The sequence below is a fragment of the Lithobates pipiens genome, unplaced genomic scaffold (assembly GCF_037356315.1).
Source record: "Lithobates pipiens isolate NorthernLeopardFrog02 unplaced genomic scaffold, aLitPip1_a1.2 Scaffold_16, whole genome shotgun sequence".
Taxonomy (NCBI): domain Eukaryota; kingdom Metazoa; phylum Chordata; class Amphibia; order Anura; family Ranidae; genus Lithobates; species Lithobates pipiens.
In genome coordinates, this window is record NW_027507748.1 from 234682235 (window position 1) to 234699959 (window position 17725).

Consider the following 17725-nt stretch of genomic DNA (forward strand, 5'->3'; position numbering starts at 1 on the left):
TTTTTGGACAGAAGCCAATTAACCTACCTGCAGGTCTTTGGAGTATGGGAGGAAACCCATGCAGGCACAGGGAGAACATGCAAACTCCAGGCAGGTAGTGTCGTGGTTGGGATTCAAACCAGTGACCCTTCTTACTGCTAGGCAGGGGTCAAGTCCTGGGGAAAAAAGTGTGGGAACTCCCACCCAAGATCCACTCCCCCACCGAAAAAAAAAAAAATAGGACATCGGGGCATATCAAGGCATGGGGCACATCAGGGCACGGGGCACATCAGGGCATGGGACACATCAGGCCACATGGCACATTATGGCACATCAGGGCACATCAGGGCATGGGGCACATAGCACATCAGGGCATGGGGCACATCAGGGCATGGGACACATCAGGCCACATGGCACATCAGGGCACATTATGGCACATCATGGCACATCAGGGCATGGGGCACATAGCACATCAGGGCATGGGGCACATTATGGCACATTATGGGGCACATCAGGGCACATTATGTGGCACATTGGGGCACATAGCACATCAGGTCACATTATGGGGCACATAGCACATCAGGGCACATAGCACATAAGGGCATGGGGCACATCAGGGCATGGGACACATCAGGCCACATGGCACATCAGGGTATGGGGGAAACGATGGCACATTATGGCACATCATGGCACATTATGGGGCACATGGCACATCAGGGCACATAGCACATAAGGGTGCGGGGCACATCAGGCCACATGGCACATCAGGGAACATTATGGCACATTATGGGGCACATAGCACATCAGGGCACATAGCACATAAGGGCACAGGGCACATCGGGGCATGGGGTACATCAGGCCACATGGCACATCAGGGCATGGGAAATGTTGGCACATGGGGGCACATCAGGGCACATTATGGGTCACATAGCACATCAGGGCACAATATGGCACATCAGGGCACATTATGGGGCACATAGCACATCAGGGCACATTATGGCACATCAGGGCACATAGCACATCAGGGCACATTATGGCCTTTTTTCATGGCCTGTGATTTGTCATGATTGATTTTTAGACCTGAGATTATGGAGAATGGTTTGAGTATAGCATATAGATTGGGGAGGGTAGTGATAGGCAGGGGTCAAGTCCTGGGGAAAAAAGTGTGGGAACTCCCACCCAAGATCCACTCCCCCACCGAAAAAAATAAATAAAATAGGACATCGGGGCACATCAAGGCACGGGGCACATCAGGGCACGGGGCATATCAGGGCACGGGGCATATCAGGGCATGGGACACATCAGGCCACATGGCACATCAGAGCACGGGGCACATTATGGCACATCAGGGCATGGGGCACATAGCACATCAGGGCATGGGGCACATCAGGGCACGGGGCATATCAGGGCATGGGACACATCAGGCCACATGGCACATCAGGGCACATTATGGCACATCAGGGCACATCATGGCACATCATGGCACATCAGGGCATGGGGCACATAGCACATTAGGGCATGGGGCACATTATGGCACATTATGGGGCACATCAGGGCACATTATGTGGCACATTGGGGCACATAGCACATCAGGTCACATTATGGGGCACATAGCACATCAGGGCACATAGCACATAAGGGCATGGGGCACATCAGGGCATGGGACACATCAGGCCACATGGCACATCAGGGTATGGGGGAAACGTTGGCACATTATGGCACATCAGGGCACATCATGGGGCACATGGCACATCAGGGCACATAGCACATAAGGGTGCGGGGCACATCAGGCCACATGGCACATCAGGGAACATTATGGCACATTATGGGGCACATAGCACATCAGGGCATATTATGGGGCACATAGCACATCAAGGCACATAGCACATAAGGGCACATCGGGGCATGGGGCACATCAGGCCACATGGCACATCAGGGCATGGGAAATGTTGGCACATGGGGGCACATCAGGGCACATTATGGGTCACATAGCACATCAGGGCACATTATGGCACATCAGGGCACATTATGGGGCACATAGCACATCAGGGCACATCAGGGCACATCAGGGCACATAGCACATCAGGGCACATTATGGGGCAAATAGCACATCAAGGCACATAGCACATAAGGGCATGGGGCACATCAGGCCACATGGCACATCAGGGCATGGGGCACATCAGGGCACATTATGGGGCACAGTGGGGCACATAGGACATCAAGACAGGGGGCACATTACGGCATGGGGCACATCAGGGCACATAATGGGGCACAGTGGGGAACATAGGTCATCAGGGCAGTGGGCACATTACAGCATGGGGCACATCAAGGCACATAATGGGGCACATAGCACACCAGGGCACATAGTACATAAGGGCATGGGGCACATCAGGGTATGGGGGAAACGTTGGCACATCAGGGCACATTATGGCACATTATGGGGCACATAGCACATCAGGGCACATAGCACATAAGGGTGCGGGGCACATCAGGCCACATGGCACATCAGGGCACATCAGGGCATGGGGCACATCAGGGAACATTATGGCACATTATGGGGCACATAGCACATCAGGGCATATTATGGGGCACATAGCACATAAGGGCACAGGGCACATCGGGGCATGGGGCACACATGGCACATCAGGGCATGGGGAAACGTTGGCACATGGGGACACATTATGGCACATCAGGGCATATTATGGGTCACATAGCACATCAGGTCACATTATGGCACATCAGGGCAGGGGGCACATTACGGTATGGGGCACATCAGGGCATATAATGGGGCACAGTGGGGCACATAGGACATCAGGGCAGGGGGCACATTACGGCATGGGGCACATAGGACATCAGGGCAGGGGGCACATTACGGCATGGGACACATAGGAAATCAAGGCAGGGGGGCACATTAGGGCATGGGGCACATAGTACACCAGGGGGCACATTATAGGGCACATCGTCATCTTACTAGGCAGTATGCAGAGTAGCACAGGAAGTGTTTGACTGCAGTAAGTTCTCCCTCACTTCACACAGTGCTGTTCACTCCCCGGTGGCCCCTCCTCTCTTCTCATCTATCCCCATTGGCTAGTGACATCATCTGGGATAGACCATAGACGAGAAGAGAGGGGGGGCTGCCGGGGAGCGAACAGCGCTGTGTGAAGTGAGGGAGAGCTTACAGCCAAACGCTTCCTGCGCTAATCTGCATACATTTCATTCAGGCGGCTCGAGTCCTGCAAAGGGAACGGCGTTCCCGCTGTGAAAATAGTGCAGGGACGCCGTTCCCACGCGTTCCCGCAGGACTCGAGCCCTGCTGCTAGGCAAGAGTGCTAACCACTACACCACTGTGCCACCCAGTTCTAGAAAATGGATTCTAATTAACATGTAAATATAAAGATTAGGCAATCAGGCAAATACGTTTAAAAGAACAGAAGAGAAGATTTTTTTTTTATTTTAAGAGGTAGTTTTACCATCAGTATATAAAAAATGGTTAAGGAATTAAAACTGTTCAAGGTCATTAATGTGTAAACACCAAGATTAAATTTAGCAGCTAAAATTTGTATCAGTTAATCTGAGACAATAAAGCACAATTTCAGGGAAATTACATTTAGTCTCGGGTAGGAGGATTAGGAAGTAAATACTTGCCTTACTTCTGTCTGCTGCAGCTGCCTCTAATCTGCAACCTGCTCTGAGGGCCGGTTCACACTATTGCGATGCCAAACATAGCATGTAATGCGCAGAGCACTGCTGTTCACATTACATGCGATGTCTGTGTGGGTGCGATGTCAGCCATACAGATAGTATTGGCTGATATCACATCGCATTTGGCTCAAACACGCACAGGACCCTTTTTTCAGTTCGGACCAGAATCTGAACGCATGCGTGTTCACACATATGAGATTTGATTCATGTCCGAACTGTCAGTTTGCAGTGCGATATGTAAGCTGAAATGGGGGTGTTGTTAACATATGACACTCCCCAGCAAATCGCATATGGCAGTGTGAACTGCCGTGCATTTCTGCGTGCGATGTGGGAACCCACAGTTGATTTGCAGAGTTCTAGCATCGCAATAGTGTGAACCGGCCCTGACTGTGTTCTTCCCTCATCAGCTTACAACAAAGGGTTAATAGTCCTATATTGTGTGTGATGATGCCAAGACTCCACCCACCGACTGGAGCTTCAGGAAGTGGAGGAAACTGTTGGAGTCAGCTAGATTTGGGGTGTAAAGTCAATAAAATGGCTTGTGCAGTAACCCCTCAGCATAATGAGCATTGAAATGATTTTCAGTGTGATTGTGCAGTGCAACTTGGATGCATTTTCGATTTGGTATGGATATTCTATGTTGCCAAAATAGCACAAAATCCACACCAAAGTGGTAAGGACCCTTTTATAAAATGGTGCACCATTGAAAACAATCCGATTTCTATTGTCATGCATCTGAAATTGCACTAGTGTGAACTCACTGCCAGGGGCTCTGTCAAAAGGCTTTGGAGATCATACATAATTTATTAAAACTAATGTAAATGGTGCTCTTATTCTATTCCCCATATATCATCAATTTCAGCAAACAAAAGAATGGGCTTTCAACATACAAATAACGAATAGTGTGTAGATGTACACAACTTAAACAAAAAAACGTCCAATCAATACATTTTCCAAAAATGTGCACAAAGTACTAAAAGAGACAGCCTGCAAAAAAAAAAAGTTTCATCCACAACAGGCCATTTAATGTTGAATATGCCCAAAGATGACTCTCCTATGGATCATTTAAGGATCTTAAACTTTGAAACAATAGCCTGTCCACCACCTTCAGGTGAAATGGCCACTTACCTCAGAAACTGACCATCAAACTCATAAGATGAATGGTGGTGGTACTCTTCAGCCTGTAAGCTGCTTTTTCCCAATGGAGGGTAAAGAAAAGGAAAAACGGAACACCGTTTGTAGAGACTAAAGAATCCACTGACTCACTTGTGAGGTGTGGTTGTTCTTTTTAATGGTTACACTATCAAAAAGAAAAGCACCATAGACCAAGCAGTTTGATTTGAATAATTAGTTGACATCTGTAGTACTAGAAAACATAAAACATAACATGTACAAACATTGTTAAAAAGACAATCCGGATTGTCAGCCCACATGGAAATTCTATGGTAAAGATAATTATCTCAGATATCAAAAAACTATGGGAATTCCTGTTACTAATCAAGTGCACAAAGGTAGCAAATTGCCAAATTTGTATTGAAGACAAAAGACAAAAAGGATATCTTGAATCACAGAGATCAAACTCATAAATAACAAAAATTGGAGTCCAAGCTAGACACTGATTACCAATCTTGATGGAGATAACTTTCCGTGTATAGCAGAGTAATATGTCCTTATGTGTATTGTAATTGGTCATTAATTTAAAGCAGCAAGTATTTCCTCAATATAGATATAGATATCCTTTTGTCTTCAATACAAATTTGGCTACCTTCGCTCAGTGTGCACTTTATTAGTAATGGGAATTCCCATAGCTTTTTTTTTTATATCTGAGATAATTATCTTTATCATAGAATCTTCAGCATATGGGCTGACAATCCAGATGGTCTTTTTAACAATGTTTTGTACATGTTATATGTTTAAATGTATATAAAGGTGTCTTATTTCGGAAGTCTGTCATTGATAAAGATTTCTACTACTCGAATCAAACAGCTTGGTCTATGGTGCTTTTCTTGATTTTTTTTGCGGTTTAATTTTCTCCCGATGGAATCTGGGTCACTGGTTCCTTAACGAGGAATTAAACCCTTTTACTTCCTCTTTATTTCCCTGCAAAGGTAAAGCATAATGGGCTACTATGTAATACATAGTAGCCCATTATGTGTCACTTACCTGAAACCGAAGCCTACAATGTCACCTCTGTCCCCACTAGCCGCGATCGTCCATCTTCACCCCTCTTCCTTCCGGGGCTGCAAACACAGACTCTGTGACTGGCTGGAGTCGCTTGAGCACAGGAGCCATCAGTCACGGCATGGCCCCCTTTAGAAACAGCACGATCTTCCCTTTCTGAAGTGCACTGTAGACATCGGCACGTGGCTTTATTGTAAATATCTCCTAAACCATGAAGGTTTAGGAGATATTTCCAGCACCAAAGGTAAGCCTTAACATATGCTGACCTGTAGGTAAAAGTGGTTGTACAGGCTGTGCAACCACTTTAAATCCTTCCACTGATCAGTCTGTGTAATATTGTATCCAATCTTTGTCTCCCAATAGCCTGTTTTACTTGATGGTTTTGTCTAGAAGGAAAAATGCATACATGATTATAACCTATTCATGGGGATGGTGGATATGAATGACCAGATGTTGCAGCCATACTTGGCCATCAGAGGATCACTGTTTTGGTATAAAAAGGTCACCATTTACTTGTTTCAGTTAGCCCTGTATAGTTTGTTTGTCATCTTTTTCAAGTGCACGCAAAGATAGCTAACCTACCTCAAATATCAGGAGGCCATTGTTACAGCCCTTCTCTACAGTGTCTTGAAAATGTATTCATAACCCTTGAAAATTTTCCTAATTTTGTCATATTACAACCGAAAACATAAATGTATTTTATTGGGATTTTATGTAATAGACCAACACAAAGTGGCAAATAATTGTGAAGTGGAAGGAAAATTATGAATGTTTTTCAACATGTTTTACAAATAAATATCTGAAAAAAGTGTGGCGTGCATTTGTATTCAGCCTCTCTCAGTCAATACTTTGTAGAACCACCTTTCACTACCATTTCAGCTGTAAGTCTTTTGGGGTATGTCTCTACCAGCTTTGCACTTCTAGGGAGTAAAATGTTTGCCCATTCTTCTTTGCAAAATAGCACTGTCAGATTGGATGGAGAGCAATTTTCAAATCTTGCCACAGATTCTTAATTGGATTTAGGTCTAAACTTTGACTGGGCCATTCGAAAACATTAATATATTTTGATTTAAATCATTCCATTGTAGCTCTGGCTGTGTGTTTAGGGTCGTTGTCCTGCTGGAAGGTGAATCGTCCTGCTGGAAGGTAAAGTGTTTTGCAGACTAATAGGTTTTCTTCTACGAATGCCCTGTATATTGATAAATTAATATTCCCATCAACTCTGACCAGCTTCCCTGTCCCTGGTGAAGAAAAGCATCCCCACAACATGATGCTGGCACCACCATGTTTCACAGTGGGGGTGGTATGTTTAGGGTGATGTGTAGAGTTAACCACACATAGCGTTCTACTTTTAGGCAAAAAAGTTAAATTTTGGTCTCATCTGACCAGAGCACCTTCTACCACATGTTTGCTGTGTCCCCCCATGGCTTCTTGCGAACTGCAAATGGGACTGCCTATGGCTCAAACAGGCTCAAACTGCCTATGGCATTCTTTTAACAATGGCTTTCTTCTTGCCACTCTTCCATAAAAGCCAGATATGTGGCGTGCACAACTAATAGTTGTCCTGTGGACAGATTCTCGCACCTGAGCTGTGGATCTCTGCAGCTCCTCCAGAGTTACCATGGGCCTCTTGGCTGCTTCTATGATTAATTCTCTCCTTGCCCGGCCTGTCAGTTTAGGTGGACAGCCATGTCTTGGAAGGTTTGCAGTTGTGCCACACTCTTTCCATTTTCAAATGATGGATTGAACAGTGCTCTGTAAGATGTAGCTTAGAATTTTTTTATAACCTAACCCCACTTTAAACTTTATCCCTGACCTGTCTGGTTTGTTTATTGGCCTTCATAATGCTGTTTGCTCACTAAGGTTCTCTAACAAACCTCTGAGGGCTTCACAGAACAGCTACTGATACTGAGAATAAATTTCATATGATGGACTCTATTTACTAATTAGGTGACTTCTGAAGGCAATTGGTTCCACTAGATTTTAGTTATGGGTATCAGACTAAAGGGATCTGAATACAAATGCATGCCACACTTTTCAGATATTTGTAAAAAAAAATTGATAACCATTTATCATTTTCCTTCCACTTCACAATTATGTGCCACTTTGTGTTGGTCTATCACATAAAATCATAATAAAATACATTTACGTTTTTGGTTGAAACATGACAAAATGTGGAAAATTTTAAGGGGTATGAATACTTTTTCAAGGCATTGTATCTGCACGGATTATTTGCCCTGCCACTGTATTAGTGGGATTCAAGACAACACAATGGTCTCACTTATGTAAGGGGCCCCAGAATAGATTTTCAAGTGGAGAAAACTAAGTTTTTCGCTTTCTCTCAGTTTTTTAATTCTTGGATTAGGGTCTGGAGAACGGGAGGCTTTGAAGAAATTTGGGTGGGAAAAAGCCTCTACCCCGTGCTCACATTGCACCTGATCGAAGCCCTAAGGCCTGCTGTCATCTGACCCTGGCATTTTAATCAACCATGCCTCTGCCTGCTTATGGACCATGTTCTTGCATTGTCCAGGCCTGCTGCCTGGACAATTCCCTTGGCTTTTGCCAACCACATCTCTGCCTGCTGTCTGGACCAATGTTTTGCATGTGCTGGCAAGATCTCTGCTTGCACCTTTGCTGACTACGGACAATATTCCTGCCTGCTGCCTGGACGACTTATTTTGCTGTCGCTGACCACGCCCCTGCCTGCTGCCTGGACCAGTGCTTTTCCTGTGAGGACAACTACTAAAACCACAGGTAATTTGGGTTTTATCCTTTGTTCAGCCAAATGTATTTTGGGATGTAATTCTTGGTATGTACATGCTATTTGTCAGGGCCCGAAGGTGCTACTGTATGTTGGGCCTCTGAATGTAGCCAGGCTGCGGAATAGTCTCATACATGTGGTATCGCCATACTCAGGAGGAGTAGCAAAATGCATTTTAGGGTGTAATTCTTGGTATGAAAATACTATGTGTTAGAAATATCTGATAAAGCTTGGGAGGGAGGAGTCTAGTAATGGCGCTGGCCTTTACCCGGAGCACGCTGTAGGAGCATCTGCTCTGCTGTCCCCGCTGAATGGAATAGCCAGAGACCACCCAAGCCTTGTCCCATCTTGTCCCCACCTTCCTAGCACATCCTACCCCTCACATGCTGCGGGAATCGGCGTGTCCATCTTATGCCTCTGTGGGGAGCACGGGCTGAGAGCGGAGGAGCTGTCGGGACGGTATACCCCCTGCCAGTGAAGATGGGGTACTGAGCGGGACTGGAGACAAGGGAGAGGCTGAGAAGGGGAGCTCCCTCCCCCCTTCTCTGGTGGAAGTCTGATGAGAGGTGCCAGAGCGAAGGAGCAACGAGTCCTGGGGGAGTGAGCATGTCACCCCTCCCCCCTCGTGTTAGCTATCCACTGCATGTGAGAAGAGAGAAGGAGAAAAGGAAAGGAGAAAACACAGTAAGAATTGAGACACCTGTGAGACAATGGAGCCATTAATTACAGAAGGAACAGAGATTGTACAGAAGAAAGTGGGAGTGGTGAGTGCAATGGGCAGGGGGCTGGGGTGAGGACTCTAGAGACTAAAGGTCTATAGTGATCCTGTCACGTACCTTAAGGCAGAGCCCGGAGTGCAGGGAGCGGCCTCTCGTAAACCTGTGACTCGGGAGGCCCTGATAGAGATGACAGGGGCTCGGAAGCACAAAGGAGAACAAGCGCCTGACTGGATGGCCAGTGTAGACGGCAGGAGACCATTGGTAGCAGGGAGGTGTCCTGTAGTCCAGCTGTAGGATGCAGATGACAGCAGGATGCAGCAGGCGGTTCCAACCGGAAGCAACAGACAGCAGGGATGTGCCTTGTAGCCCAGTGGCGGAATGCAGGCCGCGGGCAGAATGCAGCTGACAATGGGGAGGAGTCCTGTAGTCCAGCAGCAGGATGCAGGTGGCAGCAGGATACAGCTGACAAAGGGAAGGAGTCCTGTAGTTCAGCAGCAGCATGCAGGTGGTAACAGAACACAGCAGAAGGCACAGCCGGATACAGCGGAGAACAGGGAGGTGTTCTGTAGTCCGGCAGCGGTAGGCAGGTAACTGGCAGGTTGCAGAGTAGTTAAACAGTCCGGGTCAAACACAGGCGAGCAGATCAAGTACCAAAACAAAGTCCAAGTCAGGTTCAGAAGCCAAGGTCGGGGGCAGGCAGCAAGCAGAGAAGTCAGGAACAGGCCAAGTTCAATACGGATCAGGTAGATTCGGAAACAGGGTAGCAGAGTACACAGGAACGCTGTTGATCTGCAGACAGCAAGGCAAAGATCCCCTTTAAATAGCGGCATCGGCGCCAATTGCCATCAAAACGTCCACGCACCGCAGATCGCGCTATTGGTTTTCCTGCGCACAGGTATTCTTCCGACCCTCTCAGGGAAAAACATGAGGAGGAAGGCGGCAAGAGGAGGAGTGGTCCCCAAATCACCCCATCCTAGCCTAAGTCCCAACACAGGTCCAATGAATAACTTTGTAACCCATGGAGGAAACGGTGTAGAGAAACAAAAGTATTAAAAGCCGCCAAGCAGAGACCAAGGAAAAAAAAGGGTCAGACTAAACAGAGACAAGCACTCTTTCAGAGTCTAGAATAGAACAAGACCCTGAGATAGAGCTAGAAGCTGGGAAAGATGAGGATCAGTTACGGAAAACTCAACTACCAACAAAAACATATGGAAATCATGTTTGCGCCCCTGGAAAAATCTTTAAAATCTGAAATGGAGATAACCCATAAAGATCTAGGACATATGCTCACAAGAGTTGAGGAAGTAAGGAAAAAAAAATGGACTGCCATACAATCATAATAAAAGAATTAAAAGGAGAAATAAAATCTCTAAAAAGAGAACAGGAACAGGCTTATAGATTAGATCAAGCGAACAGAGATAGAAGGAAGAATTTATCTGCTAGTCGACCAGTGCGCAACGATATGCGTCGGCACAATGGCACGGCTGTGCAAATGGGCATACAGGTACATCCCCTTTAAGACATGGCATTGTGGGCGCGCGCCCACTGCATACTTCGTGACTGTGCCCGCAGACTCGATGTCTGCGGATGTCCTGCGATTGTTGTAATGGAGTGGCAGAACGGGGATGTAAACTAAGCATTTCCCCGTTCTGCCTAGTGACATTACAGAGATCTACTGCTCCCTGCCATTGGGAGCAGTGATCGCTGTGATGTCAGTGGTAACCCATCCCCCCCACAGTTGGAGTCACTCCCTAGGACACACTTAACCCCTTGATCTCCCCCTAGTGTTTAACCCCTTTCCTGCCAGTGTCATTTATACAGTAATCAGTGTATTTTTTTTAGCACTGAACGCTATATAAATGACAGTGGTCCCAAAATAGTGTCAACATTATCCCATGTGTCCACCATAATGTTGCAGTCATGATAAAAATTGCAGATCACTACCATTACTAATAAAAACATAATAATAATAAAAATGCCATAAATCTATCCCCTATTTTGTAAACGCTATAACTTTTGCGCAAACCAATCAATATACGCTTATTGCGATTTTTATTACCAAAAATATGTAAAAGAATACATATCGGCCTAAACTGAGAAAAAAATGATTTTTTTACTATATTTTTTGGGGATATTGATTATAGCAAAAAGTAAAAAATACTGCTTATTTTTCAAAATTGTCGCTCTTTTTTTTGTTTAGAACGCAAAAAATAAAAACCGCAGGGGTGATCAAATACCACCAAAAGAAAGCTCTATTTGTGGGGAAAAAAAACGACATCAAATTTTTTTTTTTGGGTACAATGTCGCACGGCTGCGCAATTGTTAGTTAAAGCAATGCAGTGCCTTATTGCAAAAAGTGCTCTGGTCAGGAAGGGGGTAAATTCTTCTGGGATTGAAGTAGTTAAGGATATGCAGCCTCGCTGAATCCTCGCAGACAGAACATTTAACAGAAAAGGAAGATATTTAATCCATTTCTGGTCAAAGAAGTAACAACTCCAATAAAAATTGAAAGAGCCCATAGACTAAGAAGACCAAAAAAATTTTGATGAAAAGTCCAAGAGACAATATACAAATTTTTCAAGATCTTTCACAAGAAACATTACATAAGACTTTAAAATCCCTATAGATGGTACTACAGGAACACAAAATCCAGTATAATTGGGGCTTCCCCTCATGTTTGATCGGCTGGAAAAACAGGCGTTTTGAAAAACTTAGATTTATCGAAGAAACCGCCAAATTTTGTGCAAAACTGAAGATCCCAATACCAGACAGTCTAAGAGAGATGACCCAAAGACAAGAAATAACTAAACAGGGAGAAGAACGGTGGCAGCCAATTCCAGAGAAAAAATAAATACAGAGCAAGAACACTGAAAACTGAAGTCTTATGCCACGTACACACGACCGGACTTTGACAGCAAAGGTCCGACGGAACTAATCCGTCTGACAACTCAATCGTGTGTGGGCTCCATTGGACCTTTGCTGTCCAAAAATCTGACGGAGGCGCTGGACACTGACACGCCCCTTAAGGCGTGAACTTCCCCCATATAACCCCTCCCACTACTGGGAGTTCTTAGTGTCTAAGGTGTTGGGCACGAGTAAGGATGTGTGCTGAGCTCCACAGGCAATAAACCTTTGATGAAAGCTAGCCATCCTGATCGGATCCATTCTGATGTCTTTGTAATGGGCTAAATGAATGGTACACGGGCCTCGTAATCTGAAGAAATTAGGTTTTGATTGCGAATGCTTCTCTGAGAGCTGGGCCCTGGGATCCAGTACTTTTTGGTAATGAGGCCAATAAAAGTTTACTGGCAGGGTCCTGTAGCAGGTCCAGTATTGTGGGTTAACCTAAGAGTTCCTCGGTTCCTGAAGGTTTCCTTTAAGGTCTCGGAGCCTACCATGAAGGGCTGGCCATATGTGCAGGAAGTGTTTTATGCACTGTGAGAGAGGCTGCTGCCTGGCGGTGGAGGGACAGAGCAGAGTGGTTGGCTAGTCAGGTTTGGTGACACAGGCATTTCCCTTTTGACAACATTGTACTATATAGCTAGGATTAATAGCAGTTATTTTACTGTACTATAGCCTAGCAATGTTAAATTATTTTGCTGGTAGTGCCTCTGCTTTGTGCTGTAAGCTATGAGTGGCAAAGGGGACCAGGAACTCCTCTAAGGGTTCTAGGAGGTTAATGGTATACACCAAGCTAAAAACCCTTCCAAAAGACTGTCATCCTGCCCTGAGAGGTATACGGCTAGTCAGATGAGCCATCAAGGGTAGAACACTTCTGTCCCTTTGTTTATCATACAAACGGGTTTTTCTTCTACCATTTAAAAGATTATTGCTATGATGTCTCTCCATAGTAGGACTAAACATAGCAGATTCCCATCTAGTCCTCAGGGCCCTTTTGTTGAGGTTCAGGAGGCTGGGAATCAGGTAGATCTTCCCAAATATTGAAAGATACTTATTTTTCCTGTTCGGAGGATCCTAACAGGGAGGGAGTAGCCTCCCAAGTCAGGTGTTTTGTGTACTCCCTTACTTAACCCCTTTGTTGCCTGCAGCACAGGCTCTTGAGGTATCTACCTCTAATAAGGTTAATTTGAACCGCCCCCACCTGGGGATGTTTTTTCCCATTCATGCATAGCTTATGTGTATACAAAGGAGCATGGGGGAGTTCATGTCCACAATGGGGGTGGTACTGATGCAGCCCCTAATCCACAATGGCTCATAAGTGATATGGTCCAGAAATATTTGGACAGAATAAAGGTGGAGAAAGCACCTGGACCTGATGGCATCCACCCACGGATCCTAAAAGAATTGAGCTCTGTAATTTCAAAGCCATTGTATCTAATTTTTAGGGACTCATTAATGACAGGAATAGTACCACTGGATTGGCGCAGGGCCAATGTGGTGCCTATATTTAAAAAGGGAACAAAGTCTTTACCAAGTAATTATAGACCCGTTAGTTTAACTTCTATAGTTGGGAAGATACTGGAGGGATTAATAAAAGACCACATAGATGAGTTCTTGCAGGAAAAAAATATTTTGAGCAACAGACAGCATGGATTCATGAAAGACAGGAGATGTCAGACAAACCTGATTTCTTTTTATGAGGTGGTAAGTAAAACCTTGGACAGAGGGGTGGCGGTGGACGTGATATATTTGGATTTTGCAAAAGCATTCGATACTGTTCCGCACACACGGCTCATGTGTAAGGTAAAGTCTACAGGTTTGGAAACATCAGTTTGTAGATGGATAGAAAACTGGCTAAAAGACAGAATTCAGAGAGTAGTGGTTAATGATTCTTACTCTGAATGGTCTAAGGTTATGAGTGGTGTACCCCAAGGTTCAGTGCTGGGACCCTTACTTTTTAATATCTTTATAAATGATATTGGGTCTGGGATCAAGAGTAACAATTCCGTCTTTGCAGATGACACCAAGCTATGTGGTGCAATAACGTCCTTACAGGATGTCACCAATTTACAAGCAGACCTCAATGCTCTGTCTAATTGGGCGACTATGTGGCAGATGAGGTTTAATGTTGAGAAATGTAAGGTTATGCACTTGGGGGCTAAGAATATGCATGCATCATACACGCTAGGGGGGAGTACAACTGGGGGAATCCATAGTGGAGAAGGATCTGGGGGTTTTGGTAGATCATAAGCTCAATAATAGCATGCAATGCCAAGCTGCGGTTTCCAAAGCGAGCAAAGTCCTTTCTTGTATTAAGAGAGGTATGTACTCCAGAGAGAGAGATATCATTTTGCCCCTGTTCAAATCATTAGTAAGACCTCATCTGGAATATGCCGTTCAGTTTTGGGCACCAGTTCTCAAAAAGGATATCGGGGAACTGGAGAAAGTGCAGAGAAGGGCAACCAAACTGATAAGAGGCATGGAGCAACTCAGCTATGAGGAAAGATTAGAGGAACTGAATTTATTCACTCTTGATAAGAGGAGATTAAGGGGGGTGTAATGTTCGGGGGACCAGGTAGATCGCAGGACACAGGCTTTTCACACAGCAAAAGGTTTATTAAACTTAAATAGCTTACAGCAGCCAAAAAACAAAAGGAAAAAGGTTTGTAGTCTCACCGACTTGCAAAGTCCAGAACAGCTGTCTTTATCAATACAGAGCTTGATATTGATGGCAGGTAGCTTCCCCTGCCAGGAGCCTTCCAAACAGGACATTGATGTCCACTTCAGTAGCTGCAATCCAACATAAACACCATCCACCATGTCTCCTCCACTCCTCCACTTCCTGTCTTGCTTTTAAAGACACTTCCTTAACAGGTGGGTTACTCAATTTTATTCCCTTAAAGAGACCACAACCCAAACAGAGGGGAAATATAGCGTCCTTCCAGGACCCAGCCACGGCGTCCATTACATATCCCCCCCCTGTGCCCCAACGCCAAGGAGGTGGAGGCAACAGTGGAGCTCAAACAATGGACTCGGGAGAGGGCATCTGCATTTTGATGCAGTCTCGCGGGCCTATGCTCCACTACAAATTTAAATTCCTGGAGTGCCAGGAACCACCGGGTGACCCTGGCATTAGTCCCTTTTCCCTGTCTTAGCCATGTTAAAGGGGCATGGTCAGAAATCAGCCTAAACTTCCTCCCCAAAAGGTAATATCTGAGGGATTCCAGAGCCCACTTAATGGCCAGACACTCTCGTTCAACTATGGCATAGTTTTTCTCTGCTGGTGTTAACTTCCTGCTGAGGAAGACTATCGGGTGTTCCTCGCCATGAATAACCTGTGACAACACCGCTCCCAATCCTACATCGGAAGCATCAGTCTGGACAACAAACTCTTTTGAAAAATTAGGTGCTACCAGGACAGGGTGTTGGCACAGCGCCGACTTAAGCTCCAAAAAAGCCTTCTCAGCGTCTGCATTCCACTCCACCATGACCGATTTCCGACCCTTAGTCAGATCGGTCAACGGAGCCGCCAACGTGGCAAAGTTGGGTACAAACCTCCTGTAGTATCCCACCATGCCCAGGAATGCACGTACCTGCTTTTTTGTGAGGGGGCGGGGCCAATTCTGTATAGCCTCTATCTTGTTGACCTGCGGTTTCACTACCCCTCTACCCACGATATAACCCAGGTATTTCACCTCCTCCATTCCCAAAGCACATTTTTCAGGGTTTATTGTAAACCCCTCCTTCCAAAGAGAGTCCAGCACTGCCTGCACTTTGGGCAAATGTGATTCCCAGTCTTTGCTAAAAATGACTATATCGTCCAAGTATACTGAGGCATACTTCCGGTGAGGTCGTAAAATCCTATCCATTGCTCTCTGGAACGTGGCTGGAGCAGTTTGCAATCCAAAAGGCATCCTTTTGTACTGAAAACTCCCCTCCGGGGTAGAAAAAGCAGTTTTCTCTCTAGCAGCCTTAGTCAACGGGATTTGCCAATACCCCTTGGTAAGGTCTAACGTAGTGATATACCTGGCTGGACCTAGTCTCTCGATAAGCTCATCTACCCGGGGCATGGGGTAGGCATCAAACCGGGAAACTTCATTAAGTTTCCGGAAATCATTGCAGAATCGCAGAGTTCCGTTGGGCTTCGGTACCAACACAATCGGGCTCGACCACTCACTCTGCGATTCCTCAATAATCCCTAGGTCTAACATCTTTTTTACTTCCTCTGAAACGGCCTTCCTTTGAGCCTCTGGGATGCGGTAAGGCCGGACAAAAACTTTGACACCTGGTTCTGTGATAATATCATGCTCTATGACACTAGTGAGCCCTGGCAAGTCTGAAAATTTCTCTTTATTTCGCTGCAAGAACTCCTTTGCTTGCTGACTTTGGGTTTTAGACAGGGTCTTTGCTACTTGGACACTCTCCACCCCAACCCGAGGCTCAAGTTTTGTACTAGCAAGGGAGGTTGCTGGTTCCCTGTCTGTCCAGGGCTTTAACAAGTTTACATGATATATCTGGAAGGGTTTCCTCTTGCCTGGCTGGTGGACTCTATAATTTACCTCTCCCATTTTTTCTACAACCTCGAAAGGGCCTTGCCATCTGGCCAAGAATTTACTTTCCACAGTGGGAATCAACACTGCTACTCGATCCCCCACTTGAAAGTTCCTAATTTTGGCTGCCCTATTATAGACCCGTCGTTGAGCCTCCTGGGCTTTTTGTAAGTGTTCCTTAACTAGCGGCATCACAGTTCGGATCCTCTCCTGCATTTGAGAGACATATTCAAGAACACTTTTATGCTGAATTGGTTCACTTTCCCATTCTTCTTTAACAAAGTCCAGTAATCCACGAGGTCTCCGCCCATATACCAATTCAAAGGGCGAAAACCCAGTGGAGGCCTGGGGCACTTCTCGGATAGCGAACAGGAGAGCTGGTAACAGGCAGTCCCAGTCTTTCCCATCCCTTTGTACCACTCTCTTGAGCATAGACTTAAGGGTCTTATTAAAACATTCTACCAATCCATCTGTTTGGGGATGGTAGACCGATGTGCGCAGCCACTTAATCCGGAACAGTCTGCATACATCGGCCATAACCTTCGACATAAACGGGGTGCCCTGGTCTGTGAGTATTTCCTTGGGAAAACCCGTCCGTGTAAACAACTGGAATAACTCCTGTGCAATAGCCTTAGAGGAGGTATTCCGCAGGGGTAGTGCCTCAGGATAACGAGTGGCATAGTCGAGGATCACTAGTATGTAAGAATGACCTCGAGCCGACTTTACCAAGGGACCCACTATATCCATGGCTATCCTCTCGAATGGGACCTCAATTATGGGCAGAGGGACCAACGGGCTCCGGAAATGGGTCGTCGGAGCGGTCAACTGACAGGTGGGACAAGAGGTACAGTATCTCCTTACCTCTGCTTTCAAGCCTGGCCAGTAAAACCGGTCGGCGATCCGTGCCTCCATCTTTTCAACTCCCAGGTGTC

General features: G+C 45.8%; 1 protein-coding gene across 2 annotated transcripts in view; it reads right to left on the minus strand.

Moving 5' to 3' along the window:
- Positions 1-17725, minus strand: part of LOC143982459 (C4b-binding protein alpha chain-like) — a 577061-nt gene that overhangs the window by 56303 nt on the left and 503033 nt on the right. The window lies entirely within an intron of this gene.